The sequence below is a fragment of the Castor canadensis genome, chromosome 9 (genome assembly GCF_047511655.1).
Source record: "Castor canadensis chromosome 9, mCasCan1.hap1v2, whole genome shotgun sequence".
Taxonomy (NCBI): Eukaryota; Metazoa; Chordata; class Mammalia; order Rodentia; family Castoridae; genus Castor; species Castor canadensis.
The window spans coordinates 121,973,418-121,986,220 of NC_133394.1; the positions used below are offsets into that span (position 1 = coordinate 121,973,418).

The 12,803-nt window shown below is 38.7% G+C and overlaps 1 protein-coding gene across 12 annotated transcripts in view; it reads left to right on the forward strand.

Moving 5' to 3' along the window:
* Apbb2 (amyloid beta precursor protein binding family B member 2) overlaps positions 1-12,803 on the forward strand; it is a 326,509-nt gene that overhangs the window by 74,323 nt on the left and 239,383 nt on the right. For 11 of the 12 annotated variants that reach the window (XM_074042381.1, XM_074042394.1, XM_074042378.1 and 8 more), the window contains exon 2: positions 3,710-3,875. The gene's annotated coding sequence lies outside the window, so the exon portion shown is untranslated. The remainder of the gene's footprint in view (positions 1-3,709; positions 3,876-12,803) is intronic. The other variant, XM_074042382.1, reaches the window with a different exon arrangement.

Genomic DNA, 12,803 nt, shown 5'->3' on the forward strand with positions numbered 1-12,803 from the left:
ACTGCAAATATACCTTAAAGACCCAAAAAACTCTACTCAGAAGCTTCTAGACATCATCAATAGCTATAGCAAGGTAGCAGGATATAAAATCAACATAGAAAAATCATTAGCATTTCTATACACTAACAATGAGCAAACGGAAAAAGAATGTATGAAAACAATTCCATTTACAATAGCCTCAAACAAAATCAAATACCTAGGTGTAAACCTAACAAAAGATATGAAAGACCTCTACAAGGAAAACTATACACTTCTGAAGAAAGAGATTGAGGAAGACTATAGAAAGTGGAGAGATCTCCCATGCTCATGGATTGGTAGAATCAACATAGTAAAAATGTCTATACTCCCAAAAGTAATCTACATGTTTAATGCAATTCCCATCAAAATTCCAATGACATTCATTAAAGAGATTGAAAAATCTACCGTTAAATTTATATGGAAACACAAGAGGCCACGAATAGCCAAGGCAATACTCAGTCAAAAGAACAATGCAGGAGGTATCACAATACCTGACTTCAAACTGTATTACAAAGCAGTAACAATAAAAACAGCATGGTACTGGCACAAAAACAGACATGAAGACCAGTGGAACAGAATAGAGGACCCAGATATGAAGCCACACAACTATAAGCAACTTATCTTTGACAAAGGAGCTAAAAATATATGATGGAGAAATAGCAGCCTCTTCAACAAAAACTGCTGGGAAAACTGGTTAGCAGTCTGCAAAAAACTGAAACTAGATCCATGTATATCACCCTATACCAAGATTAACTCAAAATGGATCAAGGATCTGAATATCAGACCCCAAACTCTTCAGTTGATACAAGAAAGAGTAGGAAATACTCTGGAGTTAGTAGGTATAGGTAAGAACTTTCTCAATGAAACCCCAGCAGCACAGCAACTAAGAGATAGCATAGATAAATGGGACCTCATAAAACTAAAAAGCTTCTGTTCATCAAAAGAAATGGTCTCTAAACTGAAGAGAACACCCACAGAGTGGGAGAAAATATTTGCCAACTATACATCAGACAAAGGACTGATAACCAGAATATACAGGGAACTTAAAAAACTAAATTCTCCCAAAACTAATGAACCAATAAAGAAATGGGCAAGTGAACTAAACAGAACTTTCTCAAAAGAAGAAATTCAAATGGCCAGAAAACACATGAAAAAATGCTCACCATCTCTAGCAATAAAGGAAATGCAAATTAAAACCACACTAAGATTCCACCTCACCCCTGTTAGAATAGCCATCATCAGCAACACCAACAACAGGTGTTGGCGAGGATGCGGGGAAAAAGGAACCCTCTTACACTGTTGGTGGGAATGTAGACTAGTACAACCACTCTGGAAAAAAATTTGGAGGCTACTTAAAAAGCTGGACATCGATCTACCATTTGATCCAGCAATACCACTCTTGGGGATATACCCAAAAGACTGTTACTCCAGAGGCACCTGCACATCCATGTTTATTGCGGCACTATTCACAATAGCCAAGTTATGGAAACAGCCAAGATGCCCCAGCACTGACGAATGGATTAAGAAAATGTGGTATCTATACACAATGGAATTTTATGCAGCCATGAAGAAGAATGAAATGTTATCATTCGCTGGTAAATGGATGGAATTGGAGAACATCATTCTGAGTGAGGTTAGCCTGGCTCAAAAAACCCAAAATCGTATGTTCTCCCTCATATGTGGACATTAGATCAAGGGCAAACACAACAAGGGGATTGGACTATGAGCACATGATAAAAGCAAGAGCACACAAGGGAGGGGTGAGGATAGGTAAGACACCTAAAAAACTAGCTAGCATTTGTTGCCCTTAACACAGAGAAACTAAAGCAGATACCTTAAAAGCAACTGAGGCCAACAGGAAAAGGGGAACAGGTACTAGAGAAAAGGTTAGATCAAAAAGAATTAACCTAGAAGGTAACACCCACGCACAGGAAATCAATGTGAGTCAATGCCCTGTATAGCTATCCTTATCTCAACCAGCAAAAACCCTTGTTCCTTCCTGTTATTGCTTATACTCTCTGTACAACAAAATTAGAAATAAGGGCAAAATAGTTTCTGCTGGGTATTGAGGAGGGGAGAGAGGGAGGGGGCGGAGTGGGTGGTAAGGGAGGGGGTGGGGGCAGGGGGGAGAAATGAACCAAGCCTTGTATGCACATATGAATAATAAAAGAAAAATGAAAAAAAAAATCCTAATTGTACAAGTGATATATGTTCATTATAGAAAATTTGAAACATACCGAAAGAAGAAATGCTGTTACTCACACTTTTTGTCTTCAGATTATATGCACTCAGTTTGTAGAATAAACCTGGGGTCCTGCCATACATATACAACTTGATAGCTTGTTCTTTTGAGGGACTGAGGTTTCAAATGAAGGTGGAGAATAATGTAATATTATGCTTGCTGCACTTAGGATAGGGACTGCCTCAACTTAAAGAAATAGATAATGGTCTACAGACCAGAATTTGAAATTAGCATTTGTCTTCTTCCTTCTTTTCTTTTTTTTTTTGGTGGGACTATGGTTTGAACTCAGGGCTTCTGCTTCCAAGGCAGGCACTCTACAGCTTGAACCACACCTCCAGTCCATGTTGCTCCGGTTATTTGCCCAGGCTGGCCTTAAACCTCAGTCCTCCTAATCTCAGCCTCCTAAGTACCTAGAATTACAGGTGTGAGCCACTGGTACCCTGCTGTCCTCTTCTGTCTTGAATAGACGTTTAATATTGTTATTATTATTTTAATATTATTGCTCACTAATTTCATAGGACTCTCTCATTTGAGTTTTCTATGCCAAAATTGCTAGCTGTAACATCAGTGAGCTTAAGTTATTTTAACACTATTTTTCTGGGTGCCCTGATTCCTCAAGCTGAAGTGGTAACTAGTGGTTACATATTTGTCAGTAGGGATTCCTTTTATGCAGATATGCTGTCCATTTAATAATAGTTATGATTTACTTGTTGCATATTGCTTCTATATATAATTTCCTCTATTAGGAAATGAAAGATTATTCATTTCCCCTTTGGATTATTTAGTCTATAAACTGTTCTGTTGCACCACTCACATTACATTGTATATAAATCCAGAACCACATTAGAATTTTTTTTTTATGGCTTCTACTTCTTTATCTTTCTGTGGTGTCCTTTGAAGTCCTGAGATATTTTCATGTTTGATTGAGATGAGTTCTGGGTTTCATTTTACTTTTTGAAACATATTGAGCAAGTTAATTTTCTGTTTGAGTTCCTAAGGGAATGGCTGGCTCCAGGCCTCCATGTCCCAAGAATTCAGACGGGCCCTGCCAGAACATTCCTGTGGTTTTCCATGGGGCAGATCAGTGTGTTTGTGAAATTTTAGTTGTAGCTTGTGCTTTCCATGGTTAATTAAAACATCTGGCTTTTAAATTTTCCACAAACAGAACATCGTCATTCAGACAGACTTTTTCAATAATTATTAAATACTTCAGTCCTTCCCTCAGAGTAGCCCAAACTTGTCTTTAGGATTCCTTATTATATGCTGCTTTCTGTGTTTGCTAATGATTTTAAACCTCTGGAAGGTGGTTGAGGTTATCCTGCCAACCATCTATGCGAGAGAGGGAGGGAAGGAAGGAGGCAGAGAGGGAGGGAGAGAGAGAGAGAGAGTGAGTGAGTGTGTTTGTGAATCTCAATCCTCTAATGGCTTCTGGCCTTTGCCCCCCTCCAGGTTGGAGTTGCTGCAAGGAGCCAGTGCGATCCCTAGCCAAGCATGCTGTGGTTGGATCTGCCCAGCCGTGGAACAGAAACCTTTGCCGGCTGGAAAATCCATAAAAGAAAGCTCCTGTGAAAAGCGGAGGTAGACCATAACTTAAGCGAAATCAGGTTGGTGTAAGGTAAGAGAGGCTAGAGAGAGTGCATTGCGTCGGGTAGGGAAAGGTGGTCTTTTTCCTTCCATAGTGTTCTTGGGAGTTATTTGAGAGACTTCCGACATCATGTCGCTGGCATCTTCTGACAGCTTTCTCAGTACAGTGTGTTGTCTTCCTTTTCTTCTTGTCTCTCAGAGAAGACAGGAAGATCTTTAGCATAGGTATTGAAAAAACCACAACAGGAGGTCACCCATAACAACCTCAGTGGTCTTGGCTTCATTTTGGAGGGAAAGCATGTTCGCCCTCATGGGGTTGTGTGGATAATTCCAACACGTGAACACATTTGTGTCTTCATACTTGGAAGGGTTGTCATATCTGTTGGGGTACTTCTTTTGCTTGGCAGTGTTTCAATACTCCTGTCTCTCTCAAAACAAAAGCTAGAAGCAAATTCATTTTGAGCACTGTGTGCATTTGGCATTAAGATTCTCATATTGGACAAAGGAAGACAAGTGTCCTGAAATCAGTAGTCATTTACAGAATAGGCAGAATAGCCACATGGAGGACCAGGAGAAGGAAAGAGCAGTAATAGCCCCATGTGTAGCAAGAAGGTGGAAGGTAGTTCTTTTTGAGAGACAGGCACTGCAGACAGTTTCTTTCAGTAAGCAGTTAGCAGGCCCTCACTGGAAAGGAACAAGGCAGCAGTGTGTGAGAACCAGTGAGCTGGTGAGTGTCTTTGACCTTGCCTACCCAGAATCCTTACCATCCTATTAATAAGTCATCTGGATTTCCCTGAGCTCTGATCCTTGCCTTGTTTTCAGCCTGTGTGGCCAGAGGAGGAACCTCACTGGTTGAGTTCTGGACATGTGACATAAGCCTGGGCAGTCACAGTCACAGTGGTCAGTTTCTGAAGGGTCCCCAGGACTCTCCATTGAAACTGTTGAAAAGAGGTTTTCCTTTTTTGTGAGCTGGTTTGGCTGGAGCTGTTTGCGGCAATTTTTGTTACTATTGTAAGGAAAGACTTTAAGTCAATATAAAAAAAGAGCAGGGAGGTGAGGGCCAAGGATTGAGGAGGGAAGGACAACATAGACACACAGATACCCAGACACACACACACACACACACACACACACACACACACTCACTCTCTCTCTCTCTCTCTCTCTCTCTCTCTCTCTCTCTCTCTCTCTCTCTCTCTCTCACTCTCTCACCTTTTCTAAAATATCCTACTTGGCAGTAGCTCTCGAAGTGGGGTCTCTTTAAAATGACTGTGGCTTCAGAGGCTTCCAGTGTTGGTCTGGGTGCATATTTAAGTACCTGACGTGTGCTGGAAAGTATTAGTAGAGTTAGACAAAGTCCTGAGGTTGCAGAGATAGAGCTCTGAGTTCTGAGAGTGGTGGAGAGATTAACAGAGAGGGCTGTTAACAAAGGAGAAATGGGACTTAGGCTTCTGGAATATTTTTGAAAATCCATTTAATTCAATTACTTGCTTTTTTGAGTCTAAAAGAAAGGAAGGATTGCTACAGCCTATAGTTAAAGCAAATTGCAGATAAGAAAGATAATTTCTGAGTATTACTGGTAGTAGAATCTTGTTATTTACTGTAAATACAATTGTATTGGGAGCAGCCAAATGAGACGTTATCAGACTTAGACACCACAGGGGAACAGCTACTGTTCTTAACAAAACCTCAGTTAGCCTATCCTGAGCAAATTCCCAGTGCATCAATGAATTTTAATCTTTATTTCCTCTTATGAATGTTAGACTTTGTTGTCATTATTTAATTTTTTTTTATAATTAGCATTATTTGCTTATTTAAAAATTAATTCACTTTCTTTTGCGGGGTTGGGGGGCATTAAAGTTGTAGAAGAATTGAGCAGAAAGTACAGAGAGTTTCCATACACTTTCCCATTTCCAGCCTCCTCTGTTATTAATATCTTATGTTAGTGTGTCATGTTAAAAGATTTTACTGGCATATATTAAATTGTGTATAATGGTTCCTTATGTGCTTATAATCTCCTTTAATCATATTCATCCCTCTGTTACTCTTTCCTATCTTCCCTCCCCCTTTTCTCTTGCTCTTCTACTTCCCTCACAGTTTCCTTTGTATTTTCATGACTTTGGGCTTTCTTGGTTGTTGTTTGTTTTGTTTTTGTTTCTCTTTGCTTCCATAAGTGAGAGAAACCAGCAAGGCTTGTCTTTGTGGGACTGGCTTGTTTCACTTACCATGATGGTCTCTAGTTCTTCCCATTTTCCAGCAGACAGCATAACTGCATTCTTAATGGCTGAGCAAAACTCCTTGGGTATATATACCATATTTTCTTTTTCCATTCATCTGTTGATTGGCACCTAGGCTGATTCCATAATTTGGTTATGATGAAATATAGTGTGGCACATTTATTTGAATCGATAAGCCAATATTGATATAATTTATAGACTTTAGTCCATAATTTATATTAGTATACTCTATGTTGCATAAGCTATGCTTTGATGAATATAACATGTGCCTGCCACTATGCTATCATACAAAATCATTTCACTGCCCTAGAAGTCTCTGTTGATCACCTATTTATATCTCCCATCCTTCCCCTAAATCTTTCATCATTTTATTATCTCCAGAGAATTATGTAGTATGTAGCATTTTCAGATTTGCTTTATTCATTTAGCAGTGTTCATTTAAGGTTCCTCTGTGTCTTTTTGTGGTATGATAGCTCATTTCATTAGAAACTCCAAAGTACATAACTTTGTATTTCTCTTATCACAGTCAACTTTTAAAGCCACTGCAGAAAAATAGTGATAGTGACACCCACACTGGATAAGAAGTAAAACTACCTTTGCAGATGACACATCTGTTATATAGGAAATACTAAGTAAGTTACACATGTAACAAAGCCATCAGTACTTACGTCAGGTTCAACATGGTTGCAGAAATAAGGTCATTATATAAAAATTAATTGTATTTTTATACATAAGCAACAAATAATCTGGAGATGAAATTAAGAAAAATGGTTTCATTTGTAGAGACATCAAAAAGAAAAAAAGTATATATTTAGGAATAAATTCAACACAAAAGTGCAAGACTTGTGCCCTGAAAAAAATAGCACAGTACTGTTGGAAGAAATTAAAGACTTAAAAAGGTTGAAATATATTTGGTCATGGATCAAATCTCATTATGTTAACATAGAAATCCAGTGCAATTCCTATCAAAAGGGTGATTCAAGTCAAGCATGGTTGGGCACACTTGTAATCCTAGTTACTTGGGAAGTGCAGGCAGCAGAATCACAAGTTCAAGGTCAGCCCAGGCAAACATAGTGAGACCCTGTGTCTGAATCAGAAGAAGAAGGTTGAAGTGGGGGTGTGGCATGCTTGCCTAACATGCTTGGGGCCCTAGGTCAAATCTCCAGTACTGCAGGGGGCAGTAGGCTCTTTCAACATCCAAAATTCAATTACAGTCATGTCATATGAGTAAAATAAAGAATAACCATATGACCATATCAATACTTTCAGAAAAAAAGTATCTGACAAAATCCAGTACCCTGCAATGATAAAAAAAAAAAAAATCTCAGGAAACTAGGAACAGAGAGGAATTTCCTTAATTTGATAAAGAATTTCTCTTTGTTTTTTTGGCAGTGCTGGGGTTTGAACTCTGGGCCTTTCATACACTAGAAGGTGCTCGACCACTTAAACCACAACCCCAATCCTTTTTCAGTAGGGATCTCATACTTTTTATTGGCCTTGAACCATGATCCCTCTGTTCTTTGCCTATCAAGTAGCTGGGGTTATAAGCATGAACCACCATACCTAGCTAATGAAGAATATTTTTATAGCTAATATTGTATTTAATCACAAGAAACTCAAATGACTTATATTCTTACATCCACACAAAAGCAAATGCTTGCAGCAGCTTTATAACTGCCAAAACTTGAAGACAACCAAGACGTCCTTCAATAAATGAATGGACAAACTGTAGGACATCATGTGCTGGATTATTAAGTACTATTTTCTGTTTGGTCAGGCCACACTTCCAGAGTACTCACTTCTCAGGGTTGCTTATTCGCTTGTTTTGCAATCTTTTATTTCCATTTTAACCTGGGTAGTTTTTATTATTCTTCTTATTATTTTTAAATAACCAACCATTAAAGAAAGACGGGTAGACTTTCTTGATGGGAACGGACACATGCTCCTGGTCCCTTTGCATTCCTGAGCAGTTTTTTGATTGATGTTGCCTCATAAAAACGCATCCACAGAGCAATGTGGAATTGTTCTTTTTTAGCATTTATTTAAAAGAAAAAGTCATAGGTAATCTTTCATTTATATCTCTAGGACCTGGATATGGGTGTCATGAAGCTTTTAACTCAGTTACTCCTTTGATCTTTCTTTTTTTCCCTCCTTTCTCTTGGTGAGAAGAACATCTTTGCAACATACTCACAGAAAGGCCGCTGAGGAGTGTAATCAGATATTCTAAGGAGATATGGCTTTTTTGGTCTTGTTTTTCTTTAGGAACTGAAACAAATATGGCTGGGTGAGGGTAGCTTCCTAACTGCCCTTTACTTTGGATAGGGCCTTTCTAAAGTTAGCAGTGCAGAAAGATTGGACCATTGAAGTCTAAGTTATGGAACAGTTATACAGTGAAGACCCCAGTCTATAATTGTTTGGCCATAAATGAAGCACAATAAGATCAACTCATTCATTTGCTGAGCCAATTCAGAAATAGTGTTTGGATCTTGCTTTCATGAATAGAAACCACATTTTTTTGTGTCAGTCTCTAATGAAGATGTTTATGATGGTTACATTTATTAATGTACTCTTTTTATGTTAAATAATCTGTGAAATACAGGTTTCTTTTAAAAGCCTTCAAAAATATCACAGGTGAGTGACATATCCTCAGTTGTTCCGTATTTTAATGTAATTATTGATAGAAGGACAAGTAGTACTTTCTCAATCCCATACAGATCTATGATGAATAAAACATTTGGCTTGATTATACTGTCAAAGTAAGGTCTCTATTCATGACACAATTACTATTCAGAACTGGAGCTTCCAAATTAATTATTTTCTGCCCAAATAAGTATTGACTCCCCAGTTTCATTCATAAACAAAAATAATCTATTGAATGTTTGTGCATAAACAGTAACTGAGCCAGTAATTTAAGAAAACTGAGTATCAACAACAGGCTGGCTCTCATTAGTGAATTGTTCTGTGCAGTTGCCCACTGTATCCTTTTTGGGAATGAAAGAAAATAGTTTTAGTCTAATCCTCATGTAGCAGGGCTCTTCCATGCTTGCTTCATCAGGGAAATTTTCTTGAGGATGTTTAAGGCTGCAGGTAGTTTATTGCTGTAACTCTTTTCTGGTGTCTGTTTAAAGTGTCTAATCTGGCAAAGTCGGACAGTGCTTAGTAACTTCAGCAAGATTTATCTCAGAAATGAAATTTATGCCTGGAGTTCCAACAGTGCCTTTAGAGCCTTGATTTTGGTTGGATGAGAAGATTGAAAATAACCTCTGATCTTGAGCAGACGTTAACTTTGAGTGATAGGGAGGCTGAGTTAGTTCCGTTTACTTCGGTGCAATTCTGTTAAATTCCAAATGCATGTGGCAGTGTACCCGACATGGAATGCTGCCGTGCTAGTCACTTTATAGCTAACGAAGGTCAGGATTACAGATATGAAATTATTTTGTCCAGACCTTACATCCACTCATTTAAATTTGAGTGTAGATTTTTCCTTTCAAATTCCAAGACATACGTGTATAAATACAAGTACTGCCTATGTTTTCTCTTACATATGGAATCTTGCTCTAAAAAGATAAAAAGGACATAAATATGAAAGGGAGACTATATTGGGGGGTGGACCAGTGAGAGATGGGGGAGAAAAAGAGAGTGGGGGGAGAATAGTATCAGGGTATGTTGTATGCACTTATGAAAACCCATTAAGAATTTTTGCAAGAAAGTTAAAAATGGGGAGGGCTGGGAAGAGAGATAAGAATAATGGGGGGAAGGGTGAATATGGTCAACATACATTATATGTATGTATGGAAGTATCACATTGAAACCCCTCACTTTGTATAATTAATGTATACCAATAAAAATAATTGAAACCATTGCCTACAAAATAGTTGATATGTAGTAAACTCTATGCATCTCTACATAGTTTTCATTTTTATTACAACTAGTGAGGCAGTAAAGGCCTAAAGTAATATCTGAATAGAATGCTTTGGAATTTCCAAAGAGACAGTGGCAGATATGCACTGAGAAGTGGCATTTTGTTATTTTCAATAAGTTATAGAGGATTGAGGGTGTCAGTGGGTGGGGGCTTTCAAGTATTTTACTCTCAAAGGGGGAAATAAAAATGCACGGCTTATTTGGGAAGTCAGTATAGACTTCCTAACAAGGTGTGTGGCCAGCCCTGCTCCCTGTCAATTGCTGTGCATTGCCCAGATGTATTGTGCTTGTTAGGGGAATCAGATACTCCCAAGTGGCTACTGAGAGCAGGAGGCACATTCCTGGCGCCGTCCCTCCCACTCTGCATGCCTTGTTCAGGAGCTTCAAGCTGCTGTGTGTTGACTGCTGTGGGAGTTGCCTAGAATTTGACAATGGCAAGGGAGCACTGTGTTGAACTCTAATAGTTTGAGATTGACTTATCTACTAGTGTTTTCACTGGCAGTGTTCTTAGTGAAGTACCCAGCAGATATTACTCTCTTCGCTTCATTGTCCTGTGGTTGTGCTTGCTTCTTAGACAAAGAGATAGAAACTACCAAAGGGAAAGGTAAGCTACCTAGAATACTTTCCAGAGCTGTGACTGCCAACCTCAGTTTTGCTGGAAAGCCATTTCTGGTTTGGTTCCTGGAGTCTGTGTCGTTGGGAAGAGCTTGACTTAGTTTGCTTAGGGTGGGGTGTCTACCACTTCTTTGTGTACTTTGAGGCAAAGCAGATCAGTTTTGGTATTTTTGTGCACGAAGGGACTACTGTTTGAAATGAAATTCTCTTCTAAATTAGACATAGTTGAAGAGTGGCTTGGTTATGTATTTCAGAAATTAAAATCACTAGCAATTTCTTAGTGGTATTTATTTAAAACTTTGCCAAGTTATTTGTATGTTATATTGTGGTATATTTATGAAGAATAAATAGTTCTGTATGTGTAGTGGGTTGCAAAGATCTATAAGATATCTATATCTATATCTATATCTATATATGTATATAGATATAGATATAGATATATATACACACACCAGTGAAAAAATGAGAATGCCAGTTTGCTTTGTATAATTTTTTTAAAAAAAGTCTATATGCTGATATGCACATTTTTCCTCTAAATAAGATATAATATAACTACTCTTACCCTGGGAAATATTTCTTTTTCTTCATCTTCTATATTTGAGTTTTTAAATCATGTCAATTTCCTCCTTCCCTCCCTCCATCCCTTCCTTCCTTCCTGTTGTGTGTATGTGTGTTTTGTTGGGAAATGAACCCAGGGCCTTGTACATCTAGGCTCGTGCTGTTTTCACTGAGCTGCACCCCAGTCCTTATTTTATTTCTTTTGAAAAACAACAAAAATGGGCTTGCTGGACCGACCGTGTGATTGTAGACCATTTGGTTTCAATATATTTTGAAGTAGTTTATAAAACCCTACTATTGTTGAAAACCTTGCATATTTTTCCCTCATGTTCATTTTCAGTCTTTCTTGTCCTCCATGAGTGCAGAGGAATTGGTCATTTCTGTGTGAAGTGGCAAAGTATGTGTTAAGCCAATACACATTCCCTTGAAAGCTTATTAAACATTGGGACTGGGGACGTAGCTCAGGGGTTGCTTGCCTAGCAGGCATGAAGTCCTGGGTTTGATCCTTAGCCCTACACAAAAAACGAATAAGCAAATGACATTGAGATGAGAAATAGTAAGGCAAGAGTGTTTACCAGATGTGATCTGAAGGACAGAGAGGCCCACATGCTACAGTGTGTGTAAAGTTACCTTATGCTCAGTTTGTTTGCTATAAAAGAAGCTTTGGCCAGAACTATGTTTGCTTTTCAGGCCGCAGAGCTGGAGCTGGCTCTGGGAGACTCCGCAGTCTGATTGCTAATCAGAAGCTGTTTGTTAAGAAAAGCCTGCCTGTTTGGGTTTGAAGTACTGCCTGATGCACAGATAAAGCCAGTGTGACTTCTACATAGCTTTTGACTTCTGCATACAGATTTTGCTTTCCTCTTAATTAAAACCTTTAGACAAATGTCACAGGTCAAAGGAGCCGACTCCCTTCAGCTCCTCCAATAGCAACACCTGCCTCACTGTTCAATTTATGATAAGTGTGTCTGAAAATTGGTGCATTTGCTTTTTCATGGTGTAATTTTTGGAACACTGAAACTTAACAACAGATGTGAAGATGACCATATCTCTATAGATGGTAGGCAGTGGTGGTTGCAGAATAAATTCATCTACTCATATTTGAATAGATGGTACTGATAATTTCATTTAAAAAGTAAATGTGATTTGAGTTTTCTAGTGTTAAAAGACCTTTATAAACTTTTCCCCCCTAAAATGGCTCGATAAATAGCTCACTGCATTCTGTTTTTTTGGATAGGGTTTGAACTCAGGACTTTGCACTTGCAAAGTAGGTGCTCTACCACTTGAACCACACCTCTAGTCCATTTTTACTGTGGTTATTTTCAAGATGGGGTCTTGATGACTGTTTGCCCAGGTTGACCTCAAACTGCTATCCTCCTGATCTCAGCCTTCCAAGCAGCTAGAATTATAGGCATGAGCTATGGGTACCTGGCACCTCATTGCATTCTTTTCTTTTCTTTTTGGGGGGGGGGTTGTGCTGGGGTTTGAACTAGGGCCTCATGCTTACTATGTAGATGGTATACCACTTGAGTTACTCCTCCAGTGCTTTTTGTGTTGGCCATTTTTGAGATAGAAGTTCACAACCTATTAGTCTGGGTTGGCCTCAAACCACAGTCCTGTCTCTGCCTCCC